We start from the raw sequence: 22,638 nt of genomic DNA, 5'->3' as shown, positions 1-22,638 counted from the left end.
GTACAGGTGTTGATATAGTCCTTCAGGTTGTGATCATAGTTTGTAACTTGTCAATGTAATCCTGTAAAAGATAGAGGTGTTTATACGCATGGTAGGCTAATTAAAAACATTATTGTGTGCATGTGTATGTGGGGGGGTCCATAAAACACTTGTGCCCAGGGGCCTCTGAATTCTTAATCCGGGCCTGACAGCAGCATGTGTTTATTAGAAGTAAACTTTGACAGAAACTTGGTTTTCCTTTATCGCTGTTTAGGTACGTTAAGTGTTTTAGAATGTCCCACTAGGTCGACAGGATTAACAAAAACACCTATGTTTGCTCCAAGGTAAGAGCACGCTAATGTTAGCTAGCTAGCTAACTCAGCACATCATCGCTTGGAAATAATGACGGTTCTTTGTTCATAATGTATATATTTGAACGTAAAATAAGATGATTAAAGGCAAGACGGAAATGTGTTTGTGTTGTTGATGATGTATGGCTCAGCTCAGCATCTCTGGCTCTTGCCAGGTCCAAGGCGTAGATTAGACCCACGACGTGTGAGCAGTAGCCTGGCTATGGAGTTTAAATGGACCCAAAACTCACGCGCATGGAATCCGCACGCGCGATGCAAACGCGCATAATGATAACCACGCGCGGAAAGCTGCTCCGCGAGGGCGCATTTAAACTCCGCGAGCGAGCAGAACAGTATCCGCAAACGGAAAAGAATCCTCGCGCGGGCGCATTTCTGCTCCGCGAGCAAAAACTCAGTCCGCGAGCAGAGGCTTTGACGAGCGCGCGCGCGATTATCTCTATGCTCTCGCAATTGCTCACACTTGCTCGCTCGTTGAATTGAGTTCTGAGACTTTGGAGGCGTTTAAATGCGCCCTCGCGGAGCAGCTTTCCGCGCGTGGTTATCATTATGCGCGTTTGCATCGCGCGTGCGCGCGCGGATTCCATACGCGTGAGTTTTGGATCCATTTAAACTCCATAATTATCTCATTGGGAATGTCTGACACCGGTGCATACACACTTACACTTGCCAGGCGTGAAAGCTTGACAGGCGTGGCAACAGTAACTAAGGAGGGCGGGGCTTAGCAAAGGGTCAATACCACGGCTGAGGTGAGACCCTTGAGCAAGGCACCGATCCCCCCAACTGCAATGGCTGCTCACTGCTCTGTGTGTGTGTGTGTGTGTGTGTGTGTGTGTGTGTGTGTGTGTGTGTGTGTGTGTGTGTGTGTGTGTGTGTGTGTGTGTGTGTGTGTGTGTGTGTGTGTGTGTGGTTGTGTGTGTGTGTGTGTGTGTGTGTGTGTGTGTGTGTGCGCGCGCGTCACCATGACTCTGTTGTATGGAGAGCTTCTTTTCTCTGTGAATCTCTGTCAGACAGCGCACCAGAATTAACTTTTGTTTGTTGTTGTTAATGAATGATATACATGTTTGTTATGTGATTGATTGACTTATTTACGAATGTTTTGAATGGCATGTGTTCATTCTTCCAGACGCTTTTACCTGGAGAACCATGAGGGGTCCGTAACGTGTGTTTGCTGGACAGATACATTTGTTATTTTGATAGTCATGTGTATGTTTATTAGAGAAAGATGAGAGGCATGCCAAGTTTTCACATCTGACAACTGGTAAGTGCATGAACCAAGCTGACGTACAATTTTCAAAGGCTTTGAGAACCTAGGATGTTCTCAAGGATGTTCTGTTTGCGGCAGAGGTTGCGCTAGACTTTTTCATTGTCCGTCATTTTGACTAACAGGCTCATAAAAAATCCGTCATAATCTATTTTTACCCATCACTATGGTCCAAGGTTGATGTTACGTGCTAATTAGCATGTTTGTGACATCATCACTATGTACATGCGTTTACTCTCTGAACTTACGGAACTGAATACCCAATAAAGTCGTTCACATATTTAATGTTTCTGTTGTCAGACATAAAACAATAATTACAGACAAATGTTTATAATCATAACAGTAACAATGGCAGGTGCTTGAAAACGCTGTTTTTTAATCATTTATTAATTTACTTACAAGTTACTTTAAGATGCTGTTTTATGAATGTGCTGCTTCTGCCGCTCACTGAACGGAAAAGACGCAGAGAAACATTTCCCCCGTACTTAAAGTTAAGGTTTATCCAAAATAACGCTAGTCGCTATCGCTCTCTCTGAAGGAAAAAAGTTTGTAAACACTGCACCACTGTGCGCGCCTGTGTGTATGTGTGAGCACGCGACGCGGGGGTCTGATTAAGTGACAGATGCATGCATTGCAGAATCAGATCCTCAAACAATGTTATCGTTGTGTTATTATGAAAAGTGTAAAACTATTTTCAGTTCGTTTTGAATCTATTGCAAAATAGATTAGACGGTGGTGAGACGGCATAGTCTAATGACTTGTTTATACACGAGTCTCCACTGATCCCGTTTTCCTGAATGGGCGAGAGTCATTTTGACGGCTCACCACCGTCTATTCTGTTTCGCCATAGTTTCAAAATGAACTGAAAATATTTTTACACTTTTTATATTAACACAACGATAACGTTGTTCAAAATGACGGAAAAAGTCTATCGCAACCTCTGCCGCAAACCTCTTCGTCGCTCTGTGAGACTGCCATCTAGTGGTAGGCCGTAGTTTATGCACGGTTGTGCGTGGATCTGATGTTGTTTGTGTGTGGATTGTCCAATGCAAAACCGTGTAAAGAACGTCTCAAAATCCGAATGCACAGAACAGGATGAATGGACGCGCGTTGCACGATACACAAATGCACAACTTATCATAGGTATGCGCAAAATGATTATACATGAACACAAAATAAAACATTGTATTCACAAATCTGTCTCTATTTGTACAAATCGCCTCATGTTTATTACAATCTACATTTCACAGATTCAAATCATACGGCATTTGTGTGTGAATACTAAAATACAAGTAACTTGTATCACGTTCACAGATGACTGCGCATGCATTTGTTAATCATTTTGATATTAAATTCATCGCATACTTTCGCAGAGACTTTTTTTTCTCGAACGGCTGGTCGCACTGATGCAACCTCAGATTTTTTTTAGTCGCACCATTGAGAAATTAGGTCGCATGTGCGACCAAATTGGTCGCACTCTAGAGCCCTGCTAATATATAATAATGTAATATATCCAGCTCAGTTATTCACAAATGTTTTTCATCATTGAGTATTTAATCTTAAATTTCAATAAAAAAGCTTCGAAAATAGGCAGTTAGCAAATACATTTATATGATAACAACATAACTAGATGAAAATAATAGTTACGTTTTTGGTTATTTTCATATATTCTTTTTTGCCGCCTTCTGGAACAATAGCTTGCATTATTTTTTTTTTTATATATTTTGCATCTATGAGAATCCTGTGGATGCTTCTTGTGGTTTTTGCAGCAACAGATGTACAAATAAAATATATACAAATCACAAATATTTTATTTATAATATATAAGTATAATATATTTATAGTAAGTGAGTAAAAAAGCAAATAACAATTTAAATGTGAGTAAACGATCACATATTAAAACATTTGTGTGGTCAGTATAACCCCACACATTAAATCATTGCTAAAATTTGCACGCAACAGAAGGGTTCAACTGGAACAAGATCATTCGTCCAAACAAGACCTGAAAATAAGTCTTCATTGTTTTCATACTTTTATTATTGTTTTTTCGACGAATTGTGTGTCTGAAATGGCATGAGTTGACCTCCAGAAATCCTGCACATTTTATTCTTGATCAAAATATGACAACTTGACCTTTCCAGTGAGTCACGTGAAGGTATTTTCACGCTTTAATGAGCGTGTGCATATGATCTGCACCGGCTCTACATGACTGGGGTTTTATTCCTGTGCCAAAGCTGATAATACACTACATGCATCAGTGAACGAGCTTTATTATAGATTTAAACATTCACTTGCCAAGCATTCTTGATGTTTTAAGCCTCAGAACATGTAACTTTGTTACCTCATGTTTATGCAAAGAAAGGGTTGAAATGATGAACAAACAAAATGGGACTGCTTTTCTTTTCTGTGACGCAAATAAGAAAATCTGCTGGTGTATTGAATGCATTTCATTTCTCTGCCAGCACATTTCGGGATGTAAAATGGGTTTCATGTTAATTGTTTTTCTTCCTCAGGCCCCAACACAACAGAAAGTTTCAAAGGAATGATTTTGTGTATGAAACATGCAGTTATTGAGTCTAAATGGAGATTTTATGTTAGGAGTGAGTTGACTGGATTCTGTAATGTTTCCCACAAAACAAATCCGATGTTTCCTCTGCAGCATTATAAATCAGATTTAATTGATGGAGTGATTCTCAGACTGAGCGATATCAGTCAATGACATTCTTTCATCTGTCAGACACTTCATTGACTGTTTGACATTTCAACAATTGCCTGAATAAAACACAAATGTCACGGCTATAATTCACATAGATTGTGTAGTTGGGAGGGACTTTGAGTATAATATTTTAGATTGGATTTATTCCAGTCATTCCATTTCTTGTTGTGGATGTTGACTTTGATGGGGATGTGTTTAGAGATGTGTTGTGACAAGAGAAAATAAACACATGTCCACAAGCACACACACACAGAGTGGAAAGCTGTTTACTGGTGATAATGACAATCTTTCTGCTGATTGTTTTCTTTCGGCAAAGCAATTTATGACAAAATGCCCAAAAAGTAAAAATAAAGTGCTTTGTGTCTTATGTGAGTGTAAACTGGGAAAGAAATGGGATGTATTACTGCGTGCATGCTTTAGACTGGTGTTCATATGAATCAAACATATCTTCTCCGTCTCATTTTAAAACACTTCTTAAAACCCACCTTTTTTCTTTGGCTTTTGACACCAGGTAGAGTGTTGATTTTATGTGTATACATGCATATTTTTTCATCTTCTTTTACTGTGTACTTCATATTTTATGGTGCTTCTATTGTGTTATCTATTTATTTTGTTTTATTGCTTGTACAGCACTTTGGAAACCTTGTGTTTGTTAAAATTGTGCTATATAAATAAAGTGGATTGGATACAACAGAAAGAAGAAGGAATCACTTCTGTATGGAGAGTTCATACACTCAAGACCATGTTTTAGTTTTACATTTGATTTCTTGATTTCATTTCTGTTGTATTTTTAGCTATTAGGCATTTAGCTGATGCTTTTATCCAAAGTGACTAACAAGATTTAGGAAACAATGTAGGTGATATATCGTAGTGAGGCAGTAATACAAGACGTGTTTATATCAAGTTACAAGTTTCAGTTCACGATGCTGGAACAATAGAAATGTTGTGATATTGTCGTTTCTTTTTAGTCTTAATGCCCCCTCACATAAACACTACTTTATTACCAGGTACATTCATAAAAAAACAAATGTTTATGTAGCGGGTCCCGGCTAGGTCTCCGCTGGCAGATATATGTATAATCTTCTGATAGGAGTGTCCTGGAGATATTGGAAATATTACAAAGAAATCAGCGACACAGGACAACAGTTGCTCATTCTCCTTTCATTCGGATTATCTTTATTTTTAACTTCATTTTAACTTTGTATCTGCAATCATGAATTATTTTCTGTTCTTTTGTCTGCTTTGCATTGAAGCACAGGTTATATCCACATTTGGATAACATGAAGCCATATATTCTTCAAAGGTCTGTTTTTACATAAATGTCTCCTCACATATTTTCCAAACATTTACTTATCAAAATTTGTATGAAACCAAAAACAAACATTTTCCCTTTAACTCACATTTTCTGTCTATCTTCAATCATGTCTGCACTTCTCCCTTTTAAACATCTGTCATTGTCCTCTCATCAAAAGAGTATTTTTGTAATAACTGTACATTTTATAAGTGTTCACTTTATACGACAGAATAAATCTCATTTGCAGTTAAACTGTATTACTTTTACACTATATGAATACAAACTTAAATAATAAACATGTCTGCCTCATAACTTGGCGCCCAGTCCTATGAACTGAAACTGTATCATTGGCTAATATTAACACGTGCGCCGTAAAACAAGGCTGCCGCCGTAACTGGTCTTACTCGGTACATTAGCATTAACTTACTACCCTTTGAACATTGTACTACACACACAGTTGCTTTCCACACACAGTAATAACCCACATATGCTCGGGAGCCACATGAAACAAACAAAATATATCAATTGATGCGGACGTCGTCCGCCATTTTCTCAACTACGTACCGTCAGACTTAACCGTTTACACACTTCACATACTTTTAGCTTACAGACCACACATCACCGGGGATTAATATTATCTTATAAACATCTGTAGTTACATAAAAGGTGTGTAACTAACCTGGATATATTGGAAATATTACAAAGAAATCAGCGACACAGGACAACAGTTGCTCATTCTCCTTTCATTCGGATTATGAGCTCACCTTGCTCTGCGCATTGCTAAGGGTCCCAGAGTGACGCTGCTGGTGGGTGCTGCCACCCTGTGTCTATTTTATGAAACAGCATGTCATTCTGTGCTTCTTTGTAATCTCTCATTAGTATTCAATTTTATAAGTCAGAATAAAATAAAATACAATTGCAATAGAAGGAAAGGAAACAAAAAGTAATAATCTCAACAAAACACTTATTTTGTGAGTATCACATCCACCCCGACAAACAAAAATGGCTCCCGACATTTGTTACAACAAAAACAAAACAAACAAACAAAAAAAACTCCCCCCTTTTTTTTTTCCTCCTAATAAATTTGTGTGGTGACTGGCATGTAATATGTGTAAGGCATGTACATTTGTGGTGCGTAAGGAGCAGGTAGGATGAACTGTCTGGTTATGTGTGGCATGAAAGGTAGAGGGGCTGAGGTAATCCGTGAGGAAATGGAATTTGTAGGAACATGGGTTTGTATTGAAGGTTGGCCCAGTGACTCATAAGTGAACATCGGCCTCGGTCTCCTCTCTCTGGCCGACCTCCTAACCTCTCTGTGTGCATCTTCTGCAGGCCAAGTCATAATAGGGGGATAACTCGGTCTTTCCTCCTGTACTTGTTCAGCATGTCTATTTTTCTCATCCTCTCCAGGCTGAGGTAAGTAAGTGACATCAGGTTGTTCACTTGTCTGTGATTCATCTCCCACTAATTCCACTTCTCTGTCCTTTGAGCTTTGTTTATCCTCTTTTACAGGAATGTTTTGTTCGTGTTCTCTTTCAGGTAGGTTTGTCTCATCCGTGTGTGTATTGTCTCTTTCAGGTGTCTCTCGTCCATCTGGTAAGTATGTGTCCATAGGTTCGGTTTCTCTCGTCGGTGATGTATTTGGCCATTCTTTGTGGGTCATGGTCGGTTTCTTTGGAGTCTGACCAGGCGTTGTTGCAGGAGATGGCTTTGACACTAGACTTTGCTCCCGCTCTGAGGCCGCTGATCTGCCATGCCCAGCTTGATCATTTCCCATCCTGACTACAGGTGTTCTCAGCCAATAACCTCCTGTCCACTCATCATCATCATCATCAGTGTCTGGTATTCCATCATTGTCAGCAGAGCTTGCCTTCTGTTGAGGTTGCTTTTGTCTCTGACGGGGAGTTAAAACAGTGTCAGTTGACTGTGCTGGACTCTCAACAGGCAAGTCATTTACTAGCAGCAGCAAGTTTCTGTGTATGGTTCTGTTCCTTGCATTTGGGTCTCCCTCAGGATGAATGACATATACAGGATTGTCCGAAATTTGCTCCTTCACCACATAGATCCTCTTCTCCCAGTATGACCGTAGCTTACCGGGTCCACCTCGCTCACCCATGTTTCGAACCAGTACTCGATCTCCTGGTTTGAGGACCACGCCCCTCGCCTTTTGATCATAGTAGGACTTGTTCTTTGCACTTGATGACAGGCTGGATTTGTTTGCAATCTTGTACGCTTCCGTCATCCTTTTTGACCATTTCTCCACATATCCTTTGTGTGTCACTGATTCGGCGTTTCCCAATAATCCAAACAAGAGATCCACGGGGAGACGGGGGTGTTGCCCATACAGCAGGTAATGAGGTGAATATCCGGTGGACTCGTGGCGAGTACAGTTATATGCGTGTATCATTTGTGGCAAATGTTCTTTCCATCTCTCCTTTTCTCTGTCTGTCAGTGTCCGTAACATTTGCAGCAGTGTGCGGTTGAACCGCTCGGCGGGGTTACATTGAGGGTGGTATGGGGATGTTCGTGAGTGTCCGACCCCTGACAGCCGTCCAAGGGTGCGGAAAAGGTCGTTCTCAAACTCGCGTCCTTGATCATGGTGGAGACGATTTGGATAACCCAGACGGGGTATGTAGTCGTTGTATATCCGTTCAGCTGCAGTTTGTCCTGATTTATTTTTGGTTGGGTAAGCCTGAGCAAATCTGGTAAAATGGTCTATTACTACCAGAATGTACTCATAACCCCCTTTGCTTTTCTCCAGATGTAAGTAGTCTATGCACACCAGATCGAGAGGGGAAGCAGAGGTCAGGCTACCCATAGGCGCGCGTATGTGTGTGGTGGGTTTCTTTTGTTTTATGCAACTGCATTTTCTTGTGACATACTCCTCTATACATCTCTTCATGTGTGGCCAATAGAAACGTTCTCTGGCGAGATGGAGCACACGTTCTGTGCCAACGTGTCCCATGTTGTCATGGAGATGTTTTAGAGCAACTGACCGGTACTTAATGGGTAGGACTAACTGTTTTCTTTCTTGTTTTTGGCGGTACAGGACTCCATTCTCCAAGTGTAGTTGACTCCACTCATGAAGGAGCTTGCGTGTGAGCCCACTCGCTGACCTTCTGACCTCATCAGTAAGAACATTATTTGTCTCTTTCAGTCTCATTATTTCCCCTATTCCAGGGTCATCTCGTTGGGCTTTTGCCAGCTCTTCGTGGCTTATTTCAGGCAAGAGTGAATGAGGCTGTGACATTGCATCAGCAGAGGAGGTGTAAAGTGCAGCTATCCAGGCTACATCTTTCTTCTGGGCTGCTCTACCCCCTTCCCAAGTCGCATGCAGCACATCCTGAGACAGCTCCTCCGTGCATGTCGCCACATAGTTGTCAATATCGAGTGGGATGCGTGAGAGCGTGTCGGCGTCTACATTGTTTTTTCCAGGTCTGTATTTAATAATGAAGTGGAACTCTGACAATTCTCCAACCCAGCGATGTCCAACTGCATTGAGTTTCGCAGTGCTCATGACGTAGGTAAGCGGATTGTTATCAGTGTAGATGGTAAAATGTGGAGCGTAGAAGAGATAGTCTCTAAATTTCTCACACACTGCCCACTTCAGAGCAAGGAACTCGAGTTTTCCGCTGTGGAGTCGGTAGTTCCTTTCAGCAGGTGTCAGAGTTAGTGATCCATATCCGATGACTCGCATTTTTCCACACTGTCGTTGATAGAGGATTGCTCCGAGCCCTTTCTCCGATGCATCCGTGTGTAGGACGAATGGCTCCTCGAAGTTGGGGTATGCGAGGACTGGGGGGTTGGTCAGCATAGTGACAAGCCTTTCCAAGGTGCTTTGGTGATCAGCCTTCCACTCGATGGGTGTTTTGGACGGAAGTTGTGGAACCTTGGACTTGCAGTGACGTGGAAGGGGTTGGGGCATGGAGGACTTAACTTGGAGCAGCTCATACAATGGTTTTGCTATCTTAGCAAAGTCCTGAATGTAGGCACGGTAATAACTCAGGAAGCCGAGAACCCGTCGGAGGTCACCAACCGTTTGGGGCGTTTTGGTTTTTAAAGGCACCACTGCCTCGAGGTCTTTGGGGTCAATTCGAACTCCCTCAGCCGACACCAAGCGTCCAACATAGCGAACCTCCTTCTGAAACATCTCGCACTTTTCTGCCCGTAGCTTCACCCCATGATGCTGCAGTGCTTGGAGGACCTTGCGAATCACCTCCACGTGGCCACTGAAACATCTGGAGTAGCACAGTAGGTCATCCAGGTACGGGATGCAGTAGTCGTCTCTCAGAGAGCCTAACATCTCCTCCATGCTCCTTTGAAAAGCTGCAGGTGCATTAGAAAGTCCAAATGGGATCCTTACCCATTCGTAGAGCCCCCAGGGGGTGATGAAGGCAGTGAGATGGCGTGACCCTTCTGCCATAAACCCCTGGTGGTAAGCTTTACCTTGGTCCAGTATGCTGAACATTGAGTACCCACCTAGCGTGTCTATCAAATCCTGTATTCGCGGCAGTGGATGTCTGTCGGGTACGGTTTTTTGGTTTAGGAGACGATAATCTATGCAGAGGCGAAGTGTGCCGTCCTTCTTCCGCACACATACAACTGGGGCAGAATAGGCAGACTTAGATTTCACTATCCAACCCTTTACAAGAAGATCTTGAATGTAGTCTTTTACTTCTTTAAACAGTGGTTTGGGAATGGATGTGTACGCTCTCTGCACAGGAACATCGTCGTTGAGGTTGATCACCATCTGCAGATTTGGGATACAGCCAAGGTCATTTCCATCCCTAGCAAAGGCGTCTGACTCTTCATGGAGCATCTTTCTAGCAGCCTCTTGCTGTTCTTCCTCCAGATGGTCGAGGTTTACAGGTGGGTCCCACAGATGTAGATCTGAGTTGCCGACCTGAGTGGTGGTGACCTGACTGACAGTCGCTGCAGGCTGTGCTTTGTCCAGGATATCTGCCTCCACAACATTTTCAACACGCTGCAGGATCCCTAGAGCTGTTTTACGTGGTATTGTGATGTCATGATTGGTGTTGTTACCAATTGGAATGGTGACATAGGGCTTTGTTGGGTTCTGGATTTCAAACAAACCTGGCCCTGTATCCCACTGTCCAGACGATAGGCGGTCTTCATCTGTCTCGAACAACACCAATCGGATAGAGGCATCCATGTTTGACGGAATCTGACACTTCACCCACAACACTTGACCAGCTGGGAGCACGATATCCTTGGCACCTGTTCTTAAGCGTCCCTGCTGCATGACTGGCTTTGCTGTCTGAATAAAGTTGACGAGAGCTTCAGCTGTTTCTTTGGGAACAGATATGGCATTGCTAAGAAGGCTAGCAAGTACTGGCGCTAGTCTCTCTGGTTTGTCACAAATTAGCACTTCCAAAACATTAAAGCCAATTAATGGTCTATCCATGGGGTAGCTGCTGATGAGGAATGGGACACTAATGGACAGGTTGGGGTCCAAGTTCCCGGGCAAGTTCACTGTAATAGCTACCCACCCATCATACGGGATGAGACTACCATTTGCTGCAATAACCTTCAGTTCCTCCTCCCCTAAGATCTCAGAAACTGAGTGAATACTTAGGTCAGGTAGGTACTCTTCTTTCCAGGCACGGCTGACTATACTGACCTGTGACCCAGAGTCGAGCAAAGAAGTGACTGCTAAGCCATTTAGATAGCTCTGAACTAGGGCCTTTTTCCCAATCAGGCTAGCAACAGCTCTAGCTTTAGCTACACGTGGTGACTGGGGAGGGAGCTGAGCTACTTGGTTACAGTGACTTAATGTGCTTGCCGTTACTGGGGTTGAGGATGAGGGGGGAAATGTTTTGTCATTGTTGGCTTTACTTTCTGGTTGGGACTTATTTCCAGACTCGGTCACTAGATGTCCCTCTCCAGTGCCCGATTGGAGTTTCCCTGCTTCTTTGGTCGTTTTAGACAGCCTGCTGCACGGTGTCCTTCCTCCCCACATGTGAAACAGTGTTTGCAGTCTTGTCTGTCTTGTTCCACTCAGCTTGGTCAACCATAGAGTTTTCCACGTTTATATTGTGTCCTATTTTGACTGTACTGGCGCCCATTGTAAGTTAGCTGTTGTTGGTTTTGTTTTTGCATGGTCTCAACCAGTCTGGTGAGCTCCTCTACTTTGGTCGTGAGGTCTCTCAGGGGATCTGGTTTTGTTTGATTTGACTTGGATCCTACACTCTCTGACTTTGTGCTAGGTGTCTTTACCACATCAGTCTCGAGCTGTGCGCTGTGCGCATTTGTTACAGTCTGTCGGCTGGAAGAGCCAAGTCTTTTCATTCTCTCGTTTTCTTCACTAGTGATTTTCATCACATGACGAAGAATCATCTCATCAGTGATCCCACTGTTTGTCAACAAAGGTTTGAGCTCTCTGCGTATGTCAGTGTGTTTGTACCCAAAGCCTTGGTACACTGTATGTAGGAAAATATCTTGCACTGTAGCTGCGGAGTATTTAATGTCAGTGTCAGCCAATTTTGATGTCAATAGGATGCGTTGTTTTAAACCTATCACATGATAGAGAAATTGTTGTGGTGTCTCAATCTCATCCTGTTTCGTACACATCAACTCTTGGAATAGCTCTGTGCTGTTTTTTTCTCTTAGGTGAGTTTGGAGAAATCCCTTGAGTTCAGTCACTGCCATGTCGTCTTTGTTTATCAACATCTCTTTGAATATGCCTGGTCTTATGATTTTGAGCACACCACGAACAATCTCTGAGTCTGAGAAACCTTCTTTGATTCCATCATCAATTTGCCTGCAGACATTATTGTAGCTGATATCTGAGGATTGATCACCGATCTGCCCGCCTTGCACTTTGAACTCTCTCCGAGGAAGGTAACTGAGTTCCCTTAAGGACACCATCCCCTCGCGAGCCGACTGAGAGGCAGGCTCACCCGGTGGGTTTCTGCCGGGCTGCCTAAGCAGGACTGAGGATGGGGGTATATGTGTCTGTGGCGGCGAAGCATGTGCTGGTATATACTGTATGAGTTTCTTGCTAAGCTCTTCGTAGCTAGCGAGCACTTTAAGCAAATCAGGGTTCGCTGTGTCAGGTGCATTTAACATTGTAGCCTTAACTGAGCCTGAATCTAGTTCAGCAATATCACTAGGCGATGTAGTACTGACTGAAATAGGTGTGTGGCGATTCTGTTTGTGAGTGTCTGTGGTGATTTCAGGAGGTGTTTGGATAATGACAGAACCCTCAGAAAAATCAACATGGTCATCAAGCTTATCACCACTATGCCCAGTATGTAACTCAGAATCACCCTTTACATTTAGAAGTGACATATCATCATCACGACATTTCACTACATCATCAATAGCGTCTTTTAACATCAGCAACTGAACCATTCCCTCGTCCTCTGTTTCAAGTAACTGCTTACTGTACATGAACGAGTTGATGTGATCGTAGCATTCCTCCTGATCTCCCTCCACAAGCTCTGACTGGTCCACGTCCGACACTGGACTCACCGCTCTGGCGACCCGAAGAAGCTCTTCAACTGACAAGGTGAGTAGGCTCTTCCTAATGTCCCACACTAGGCTTTTCCTCCCACCACTCGCCATGATGGCTCCTCGTCTCCCTCACGGTTGGCAACACAGTTCGGTGATGGTGCAGTCGGCTCTGGATCCCAGACCTCCACTCGTTCACGATCGTAGTCCCCACGGCTGGACAGGGCTAGTTGCTGGTCAGCGTTGTCATCACTCGGCTCCCGATCCAATAGGTGGCGCCGAAGATATCCCGGACGAGCCCCCAAGAATCTGTAGCGGGTCCCGGCTAGGTCTCCGCTGGCAGATATATGTATAATCTTCTGATAGGAGTGTCCTGGAAATATTGGAAATATTACAAAGAAATCAGCGACACAGGACAACAGTTGCTCATTCTCCTTTCATTCGGATTATCTTTATTTTTAACTTCATTTTAACTTGGTATCTGCAATCATGAATTATTTTCTGTTCTTTTGTCTGCTTTGCATTGAAGCACAGGTTATATCCACATTTGGATAACATGAAGCCATATATTCTTCAAAGGTCTGTTTTTACATAAATGTCTCCTCACATATTTTCCAAACATTAAATTATCAAAATTTGTATGAAACCAAAAAGAAACATTTTCCCTTTAACTCACATTTTCTGTCTATCTTCAATCATGTCTGCACTTCTCCCTTTAAACACCTGTCATTGTCCTCTCATCAAAAGAGTATTTTTGTAATAACTGTACATTTTATAAGTGTTCACTTTATAAGACAGAATAAATCTCATTTGCAGTTAAACTGTATTACATTTTACACTATATGAACACAAACTTAAATAATAAACATGTCTGCCTCATAACTTGGCGCCCAGTCCTATGAACTGAAACTGTATCATTGTCTAATATTAGCACGTGCGCCNACAGTCATCCGTGAACGTGACACAAGTTACACTTGTATTTTAGTATTCACAAACAAATGCCGTATGATTTGAATCTGTGAAATGTAGATTGTAATAAACATGAGGCGATTTGTACAAATAGAGACAGATTTGTGAATACAATGTTTTATTTTGTGTTCATGTATAATCATTTTGCGCATACCAATGAGAAGTTGTGCATTTGTGTATCCTGCGTCCATTCATCCTGTTCTGTGCATTCGGATTTTGAGACGTTCTTTACACGGTTTTGCATTGGACAATCCACACACAAACAACATCAGATCCACGCACAACCGTGCATAAACTACGGCCTACCACTAGATGGCAGTCTCACGGAGAGATGTTGAGGTTTGCGGCAGAGGTTGCGATAGACATTTTCACTAGGCTCGTAAAAAATCTGTCAACTATGGTCCGAGGTTGACATTACGTGCTAATTAGCATGTTTGTGACATCATCACTATGTACAAGCGTTTACTCTCTGAATTTACGGAACTGAATACCCAATAAAGTCGTTCACATATTTAATGTTTCTGTTGTCAGACATAAAACAATAATTACAGACAAATGTTTATAATCATAACAGTAACAATGACAGGAGCTTGAAAACGCTGTTTTTTTAATCATTTATTAATTCACTTACAAGTTACTTTAAGATGCTGTTTTATGAATGTGCTGCTTCTGCCGCTCACTGAACGGAAAAGACGCAGAGAAACATTTCCCCCGTACTTAAAGTTAAGGTTTATCCAAAATAACGCTAGTCGCTATCGCTCTCTCTGAAGGAAAAAAGTTTGTAAACACTGCACCACTGTGCGCGCCTGTGTGTATGTGTGAGCACGCGACGCGGGGGTCTGATTAAGTGACAGATGCATGCATTGCAGAATCAGATCCTCAAACAATGTTATCGTTGTGTTATTATGAAAAGTGTAAAACTATTTTCAGTTCGTTTTGAATCTATTGCAAAATAGATTAGACGGTGGTGAGACGGCATAGTCTAATGACTTGTTTATACACGAGTCTCCACTGATCCCGTTTTCCTGAATGGGCGAGAGTCATTTTGACGGCTCACCACCGTCTATTCTGTTTCGCCATAGTTTCAAAATGAACTGAAAATATTTTTACACTTTTTATATTAACACAACGATAACGTTGTTCAAAATGACGGAAAAAGTCTATCGCAACCTCTGCCGCAAACCTCTTCGTCGCTCTGTGAGACTGCCATCTAGTGGTAGGCCGTAGTTTATGCACGGTTGTGCGTGGATCTGATGTTGTTTGTGTGTGGATTGTCCAATGCAAAACCGTGTAAAGAACGTCTCAAAATCCGAATGCACAGAACAGGATGAATGGACGCGCGTTGCACGATACACAAATGCACAACTTATCATAGGTATGCGCAAAATGATTATACATGAACACAAAATAAAACATTGTATTCACAAATCTGTCTCTATTTGTACAAATCGCCTCATGTTTATTACAATCTACATTTCACAGATTCAAATCATACGGCATTTGTGTGTGAATACTAAAATACAAGTAACTTGTATCACGTTCACAGATGACTGCGCATGCATTTGTTAATCATTTTGATATTAAATTCATCGCATACTTTCGCAGAGACTTTTTTTTCTCGAACGGCTGGTCGCACTGATGCAACCTCAGATTTTTTTTAGTCGCACCATTGAGAAATTAGGTCGCATGTGCGACCAAATTGGTCGCACTCTAGAGCCCTGCTAATATATAATAATGTAATATATCCAGCTCAGTTATTCACAAATGTTTTTCATCATTGAGTATTTAATCTTAAATTTCAATAAAAAAGCTTCGAAAATAGGCAGTTAGCAAATACATTTATATGATAACAACATAACTAGATGAAAATAATAGTTACGTTTTTGGTTATTTTCATATATTCTTTTTTGCCGCCTTCTGGAACAATAGCTTGCATTATTTTTTTTTTTATATATTTTGCATCTATGAGAATCCTGTGGATGCTTCTTGTGGTTTTTGCAGCAACAGATGTACAAATAAAATATATACAAATCACAAATATTTTATTTATAATATATAAGTATAATATATTTATAGTAAGTGAGTAAAAAAGCAAATAACAATTTAAATGTGAGTAAACGATCACATATTAAAACATTTGTGTGGTCAGTATAACCCCACACATTAAATCATTGCTAAAATTTGCACGCAACAGAAGGGTTCAACTGGAACAAGATCATTCGTCCAAACAAGACCTGAAAATAAGTCTTCATTGTTTTCATACTTTTATTATTGTTTTTTCGACGAATTGTGTGTCTGAAATGGCATGAGTTGACCTCCAGAAATCCTGCACATTTTATTCTTGATCAAAATATGACAACTTGACCTTTCCAGTGAGTCACGTGAAGGTATTTTCACGCTTTAATGAGCGTGTGCATATGATCTGCACCGGCTCTACATGACTGGGGTTTTATTCCTGTGCCAAAGCTGATAATACACTACATGCATCAGTGAACGAGCTTTATTATAGATTTAAACATTCACTTGCCAAGCATTCTTGATGTTTTAAGCCTCAGAACATGTAACTTTGTTACCTCATGTTTATGCAAAGAAAGGGTTGAAATGATGAACAAACAAAATGGGACTGCTTTTCTTTTCTGTGACGCAAATAAGAAAATCTGCTGGTGTATTGAATGCATTTCATTTCTCTGCCAGCACATTTCGGGATGTAAAATGGGTTTCATGTTAATTGTTTTTCTTCCTCAGGCCCCAACACAACAGAAAGTTTCAAAGGAATGATTTTGTGTATGAAACATGCAGTTATTGAGTCTAAATGGAGATTTTATGTTAGGAGTGAGTTGACTGGATTCTGTAATGTTTCCCACAAAACAAATCCGATGTTTCCTCTGCAGCATTATAAATCAGATTTAATTGATGGAGTGATTCTCAGACTGAGCGATATCAGTCAATGACATTCTTTCATCTGTCAGACACTTCATTGACTGTTTGACATTTCAACAATTGCCTGAATAAAACACAAATGTCACGGCTATAATTCACATAGATTGTGTAGTTGGGAGGGACTTTGAGTATAATATTTTAGATTGGATTTATTCCAGTCATTCCATTTCTTGTTGTGGATGTTGACTTTGATGGGGATGTGTTTAGAGATGTGTTGTGACAAGAGAAAATAAACACATGTCCACAAGCACACACACACAGAGTGGAAAGCTGTTTACTGGTGATAATGACAATCTTTCTGCTGATTGTTTTCTTTCGGCAAAGCAATTTATGACAAAATGCCCAAAAAGTAAAAATAAAGTGCTTTGTGTCTTATGTGAGTGTAAACTGGGAAAGAAATGGGATGTATTACTGCGTGCATGCTTTAGACTGGTGTTCATATGAATCAAACATATCTTCTCCGTCTCATTTTAAAACACTTCTTAAAACCCACCTTTTTTCTTTGGCTTTTGACACCAGGTAGAGTGTTGATTTTATGTGTATACATGCATATTTTTTCATCTTCTTTTACTGTGTACTTCATATTTTATGGTGCTTCTATTGTGTTATCTATTTATTTTGTTTTATTGCTTGTACAGCACTTTGGAAACCTTGTGTTTGTTAAAATTGTGCTATATAAATAAAGTGGATTGGATACAACAGAAAGAAGAAGGAATCACTTCTGTATGGAGAGTTCATACACTCAAGACCATGTTTTAGTTTTACATTTGATTTCTTGATTTCATTTCTGTTGTATTTTTAGCTATTAGGCATTTAGCTGATGCTTTTATCCAAAGTGACTAACAAGATTTAGGAAACAATGTAGGTGATATATCGTAGTGAGGCAGTAATACAAGACGTGTTTATATCAAGTTACAAGTTTCAGTTCACGATGCTGGAACAATAGAAATGTTGTGATATTGTCGTTTCTTTTTAGTCTTAATGCCCCCTCACATAAACACTACTTTATTACCAGGTACATTCATAAAAAAACAAATGTTTATGTAGCGGGTCCCGGCTAGGTCTCCGCTGGCAGATATATGTATAATCTTCTGATAGGAGTGTCCTGGAGATATTGGAAATATTACAAAGAAATCAGCGACACAGGACAACAGTTGCTCATTCTCCTTTCATTCGGATTATCTTTATTTTTAACTTCATTTTAACTTTGTATCTGCAATCATGAATTATTTTCTGTTCTTTTGTCTGCTTTGCATTGAAGCACAGGTTATATCCACATTTGGATAACATGAAGCCATATATTCTTCAAAGGTCTGTTTTTACATAAATGTCTCCTCACATATTTTCCAAACATTAACTTATCAAAATTTGTATGAAACCAAAAACAAACATTTTCCCTTTAACTCACATTTTCTGTCTATCTTCAATCATGTCTGCACTTCTCCCTTTTAAACATCTGTCATTGTCCTCTCATCAAAAGAGTATTTTTGTAATAACTGTACATTTTATAAGTGTTCACTTTATACGACAGAATAAATCTCATTTGCAGTTAAACTGTATTACATTTACACTATATGAACACAAACTTAAATAATAAACATGTCTGCCTCATAACTTGGCGCCCAGTCCTATGAACTGAAACTGTATCATTGGCTAATATTAACACGTGCGCCGTAAAACAAGGCTGCCGCCGTAACTGGTCTTACTCGGTACATTAGCATTAACTTACTACCCTTTGAACATTGTACTACACACACAGCTGCTTTCCACACACAGCAATAACCCACAAATGCCCGGGAGCCACAGGAAACAAACAAAATATATCAATTGATGCGGACGTCGGCCGCCATTTTCTCAACTACGTACCGTCAGACTTAACCGTTTACACACTTCACATACTTTTAGCTTACAGACCACACATCACCGGGGATTAATATTATCTTATAAACATCTGTAGTTACATAAAAGGTGTGTAACTAACCTGGAGATATTGGAAATATTACAAAGAAATCAGCGACACAGGACAACAGTTGCTCATTCTCCTTTCATTCGGATTATGAGCTCACCTTGCTCTGCGCATTGCTAAGGGTCCCAGAGTGACGCTGCTGGTGGGTGCTGCCACCCTGTGTCTATTTTATGAAACAGCATGTCATTCTGTGCTTCTTTGTAATCTCTCATTAGTATTCAATTTTATAAGTCAGAATAAAATAAAATACAATTGCAATAGAAGGAAAGGAAACAAAAAGTAATAATCTCAACAAAACACTTATTTTGTGAGTATCACATCCACCCCGACAAACAAAAATGGCTCCCGACATTTGTTACAACAAAAACAAAACAAACAAACAAAAAAAACTCCCCCCTTTTTTTTTTCCTCCTAATAAATTTGTGTGGTGACTGGCATGTAATATGTGTAAGGCATGTACATTTGTGGTGCGTAAGGAGCAGGTAGGATGAACTGTCTGGTTATGTGTGGCATGAAAGGTAGAGGGGCTGAGGTAATCCGTGAAGAAATGGAATTTGTAGGAACATGGGTTTGTATTGAAGGTTGGCCCAGTGACTCATAAGTGAACATCGGCCTCGGTCTCCTCTCTCTGGCCGACCTCCTAACCTCTCTGTGTGCATCTTCTGCAGGCCAAGTCATAATAGGGGGATAACTCGGTCTTACCTCCTGTACTTGTTCAGCATGTCAATTTTTCTCATCCTCTCCAGGCTGAGGTAAGTAAGTGACATCAGGTTGTTCACTTGTCTGTGATTCATCTCCCACTAATTCCACTTCTCTGTCCTTTGAGCTTTGTTTATCCTCTTTTACAGGAATGTTTTGTTCGTGTTCTCTTTCAGGTAGGTTTGTCTCATCCGTGTGTGTATTGTCTCTTTCAGGTGTCTCTCGTCCATCTGGTAAGTATGTGTCCATAGGTTCGGTTTCTCTCGTCGGTGATGTATTTGGCCATTCTTTGTGGGTCATGGTCGGTTTCTTTGGAGTCTGACCAGGCGTTGTTGCAGGAGATGGCTTTGACACTAGACTTTGCTCCCGCTCTGAGGCCGCTGATCTGCCATGCCCAGCTTGATCATTTCCCATCCTGACTACAGGTGTTCTCAGCCAATAACCTCCTGTCCACTCATCATCATCATCATCAGTGTCTGGTATTCCATCATTGTCAGCAGAGCTTGCCTTCTGTTGAGGTTGCTTTTGTCTCTGACGGGGAGTTAAAACAGTGTCAGCTGACTGTGCTGGACTCTCAACAAGCAAGTCATTTACTAGCAGCAGCAAGTTTCTGTGTATGGTTCTGTTCCTTGCATTTGGGTCTCCCTCAGGATGAATGACATATACAGGATTGTCCGAAATTTGCTCCTTCACCACATAGATCCTCTTCTCCCAGTATGACCGTAGCTTACCGGGTCCACCTCGCTCACCCATGTTTCGAACCAGTACTCGATCTCCTGATTTGAGGACCACGCCCCTCGCCTTTTGATCATAGTAGGACTTGTTCTTTGCACTTGATGACAGGCTGGATTTGTTTGCAATCTTGTACGCTTCCGTCATCCTTTTTGACCATTTCTCCACATATCCTTTGTGTGTCACTGATTCGGCGTTTCCCAATAATCCAAACAAGAGATCCACGGGGAGACGGGGGTGTTGCCCATACAGCAGGTAATGAGGTGAATATCCGGTGGACTCGTGGCGAGTACAGTTATATGCGTGTATCATTTGTGGCAAATGTTCTTTCCATCTCTCCTTTTCTCTGTCTGTCAGTGTCCGTAACATTTGCAGCAGTGTGCGGTTGAACCGCTCGGCGGGGTTACATTGAGGGTGGTATGGGGATGTTCGTGAGTGTCCGACCCCTGACAGCCGTCCAAGGGTGCGGAAAAGGTCGTTCTCAAACTCGCGTCCTTGATCATGGTGGAGACGATTTGGATAACCCAGCCGGGGTATGTAGTCGTTGTATATCCGTTCAGCTGCAGTTTGTCCTGATTTATTTTTGGTTGGGTAAGCCTGAGCAAATCTGGTAAAATGGTCTATTACTACCAGAATGTACTCATAACCCCCTTTGCTTTTCTCCAGATGTAAGTAGTCTATGCACACCAGATCGAGAGGGGAAGCAGAGGTCAGGCTACCCATAGGCGCGCGTATGTGTGTGGTGGGTTTCTTTTGTTTTATGCAACTGCATTTTCTTGTGACATACTCCTCTATACATCTCTTCATGTGTGGCCAATAGAAACGTTCTCTGGCGAGATGGAGCACACGTTCTGTGCCAACGTGTCCCATGTTGTCATGGAGATGTTTTAGAGCAACTGACCGGTACTTAATGGGTAGGACTAACTGTTTTCTTTCTTGTTTTTGGCGGTACAGGACTCCATTCTCCAAGTGTAGTTGACTCCACTCATGAAGGAGCTTGCGTGTGAGCCCACTCGCTGACCTTCTGACCTCATCAGTAAGAACATTATTTGTCTCTTTCAGTCTCATTATTTCCCCTATTCCAGGGTCATCTCGTTGGGCTTTTGCCAGCTCTTCGTGGCTTATTTCAGGCAAGAGTGAATGAGGCTGTGACATTGCATCAGCAGAGGAGGTGTAAAGTGCAGCTATCCAGGCTACATCTTTCTTCTGGGCTGCTCTACCCCCTTCCCAAGTCGCATGCAGCACATCCTGAGACAGCTCCTCCGTGCATGTCGCCACATAGTTGTCAATATCGAGTGGGATGCGTGAGAGCGTGTCGGCGTCTACATTGTTTTTTCCAGGTCTGTATTTAATAATGAAGTGGAACTCTGACAATTCTCCAACCCAGCGATGTCCAACTGCATTGAGTTTCGCAGTGCTCATGACGTAGGTAAGCGGATTGTTATCAGTGTAGATGGTAAAATGTGGAGCGTAGAAGAGATAGTCTCTAAATTTCTCACACACTGCCCACTTCAGAGCAAGGAACTCGAGTTTTCCGCTGTGGAGTCGGTAGTTCCTTTCAGCAGGTGTCAGAGTTCGTGATCCATATCCGATGACTCGCATTTTTCCACACTGTCGTTGATAGAGGATTGCTCCGAGCCCTTTCTCCGATGCATCCGTGTGTAGGACGAATGGCTCCTCGAAGTTGGGGTATGCAAGGACTGGGGGGTTGGTCAGCATAGTGACAAGCCTTTCCCAGGTGCTTTGGTGATCAGCCTTCCACTCGATGGGTGTTTTGGACGGAAGTTGTGGACCCTTGGACTTGCAGTGACGTGGAAGGGGTTGGGGCATGGAGGACTTAACTTGGAGCAGCTCATACAATGGTTTTGCTATCTTAGCAAAGTCCTGTATGTAGGCACGGTAATAACTCAGGAAGCCGAGAACCCGTCGGAGGTCACCAACCGTTTGGGGCGTTTTGGTTTTTAAAGCCACCACTGCCTCGAGGTCTTTGGGGTCAATTCGAACTCCCTCAGCCGACACCAAGCGTCCAACATAGCGAACCTCCTTCTGAAACATCTCGCACTTTTCTGCCCGTAGCTTCACCCCATGATGCTGCAGTGCTTGGAGGACCTTGCGAATCACCTCCACGTGGTCACTGAAACATCTGGAGTAGCACAGTAGGTCATCCAGGTACGGGATGCAGTAGTCGTCTCTCAGAGAGCCTAACATCTCCTCCATGCTCCTTTGAAAAGCTGCAGG

The sequence above is a fragment of the Triplophysa rosa genome, unplaced genomic scaffold, assembly GCF_024868665.1.
Source record: "Triplophysa rosa unplaced genomic scaffold, Trosa_1v2 scaffold248_ERROPOS105851, whole genome shotgun sequence".
NCBI lineage: Eukaryota > Metazoa > Chordata > Actinopteri > Cypriniformes > Nemacheilidae > Triplophysa > Triplophysa rosa.
Note: the sequence above shows the minus strand (reverse complement) of the source record.